This window comes from Schistocerca nitens, chromosome 6 (assembly GCF_023898315.1).
Source record: "Schistocerca nitens isolate TAMUIC-IGC-003100 chromosome 6, iqSchNite1.1, whole genome shotgun sequence".
In the NCBI taxonomy this organism is placed as follows: Eukaryota; Metazoa; Arthropoda; class Insecta; order Orthoptera; family Acrididae; genus Schistocerca; species Schistocerca nitens.
Window position 1 is genome coordinate 225,989,942 of NC_064619.1, and position 2,469 is coordinate 225,992,410.

Consider the following 2,469-nt stretch of genomic DNA (forward strand, 5'->3'; position numbering starts at 1 on the left):
AGTCCCTTTAGTCAGCCATAGTGCCAGTAGAGCTAGTGTTTGTTTTGAATACAGTCCAGAGACAGGTAGAACTATTTTCATTGTTTTCTACAAGAAGTGGCTAGCAATCACAGTTTAGTCAACTATCAGCCGCCCTTAGTGAATTAGCAGTCTAGTTACAAGTTGATTAACTCTCTACAGTGAATTGATTTCTTAGGGTGGATAGGATGTGTGACTGCTGTGTACGGACGCAGGAGGAGCTGGCCACTGTTCGCGAACAGCTGAAAGTGTTGATGGCCGTGGTCAGCCGTATTCAGGGTGCTGCCTCGGAGTGTAGCGGCAGTGGGGAGTCTGGTGCGTTGTATGGTACACCCCAAGTGTGACATGCTTCACCCACTGTCCCTGCTGTCGAGACATCTTCGCGGGTACCGGGCGCGGTTGGGCCACCCTCTCCCCAAGGGGAGTGGCGGGTTCAGCGGCGTTCGCGGCGCACGAGGCGGAGGGTAAATGTGGAGGCTGGCCGTGTGGCATCGCCCGCTCTGCCTGTGAGTGGACATGTGGCCGCTCTTTCAGCAAGGTCCGAGCAGGCACACGGGGGGAGGGTTTATTAGTTATTGGGAGCTCCAACGTTAGGCGGGTGATGGAGCCCCTTAGGGAAATAGCGGAAAGGTCGGGGAAGGAGGCCAGTGTTCACTCTGTCTGCTTGCTGGGGGGGTCTCATCCGAGATGTGGAGGAGGCCCTGCCGGCGGCGATAGAGAGCACTGGGTGCACCCGACTGCAAATTGTTGCTCATGTCGGCACCAATGACTCCTGCCGTCTGGGTTCAGAGGTCATCCTCAGTTCGTACAGGCGGCTGGCGGAATTGGTGAAGGCGAAAAGCCTCGCTCGCGGGGTGGAATCAGAGCTAACTATTTGTAGTATCGTTCCCAGAACCGATCGCGGTCCTCTGGTTTGGAGCCGAGTGGAAGGCTTAAACCAGAGGTTCAGACGATTCTGCGGAGATCTGGGGTGCAAATTTCTCGACCTCCGCTATCGGGAGAAGAAATGTAGGGTCCCCCTGAATAGGTCAGGCGTGCACTACACGCCGGAAGCGGCTACAAGGGTAGCGGAGTACGTGTGGAGTGCACATGGGGGTTTTTTAGGTTAGAGAATTCCCTCCCTAGGCCCGACAAGAAGCCTCCTGAGACGCGGCAAGGTAGGAGCAGGCAAAATGCAACAGGGAATAACAATATTAATGTGCTAATAGTAAACTGCCACAACGCCCGTATAGTACTAGGGACAGAAAGTTGGCTGAAACCAGACGTAAACAGTAATGAAATCCTAAACTCAGATTGGAATGTATATCGCAGAGACAGGCTGGACAGTGAAGGGGGAGGCGTGTTTATAGCGATAAGTGCAATAGTATCGAAGGAAATTGACGGAGATCCGAATTGTGAAATAATTTGGGTGAAGGTCACCGTGAAAGCAGGCTCAGACATGGTAATTGGATGTCTGTATAGGCCCCCTGGCTCAGCAGCTGTTGTGGCTGAGCAGCTGAAGGATAATTTGGAAAATATTTCGCGTAGGTTTCCCCACCATGTTATAGTTCTGGGTGGAGATTTTAATTTGCCGGATATAGACTGGGAGACAAACGTTCATAACGGGTGGCAGGGACAAAGAATCCAGTGAAATTTTTTTAAGTACTTTATCTGAAAACTACCTTGAGCAGTTAAACAGAGAACCGACTCGTGGCGATAACATATTAGACCTTCTGGTGACATACAGACCCGAACTAATTGAAACAGTTAACGCAGAACAGGGAATCACCGATCATAAAGCGGTTACTGCATAGATGATTTCAGCCGTAAATAGAAATATTAAAAAAGGTAGGAAGATTTTTCTGTTTAGCAAAAGTGACAAAAAGCAGATTTCGGAGTACCTGACGGCTCAACACAAAAGTTTTTTCTCAATACAGATAGTGTTGAGGATCAGTGGACAAAGTTCAAAACCATCGTACAATATGCGTTAGATGAGTATGTGCCAAGCAAGATCGTAAGAGATGGAAAAGAGCCACCGTGGTACAACATCAGAGTTAGAAAACTGCTTCGGAAGCAAACTTCACAGAAAACATAAACATAGCCAAAGCCTTGCAGACAAACAAAAATTACGCGAAGCGAAACGTAGTGTGAGGAGGGCTATGCGAGAGGCGTTCAATGAATTCGAAAGTAATGTTCTATGTACTGACTTGGCAGAAAATCCTAACAAATTTTGGTCTTATGTCAAAGCGGTAGGTGGATCAAAACAAAATGTCCAGACACTCTGTGACCAAAATGGTGCTGAAACAGAGGATGACAAACTAAAGGCCGAAATACTAAATGTCTTTTTTCAAAGCTGTTTCACAGAGGAAGACTGCACTGTAGTTCCTTCTCTAGATTGTCGCACAGATGACAAAATGGTAGATATCGAAATAGACGACAGAGGGATAGAGAAACAATTAAAGTTGCTCAAAA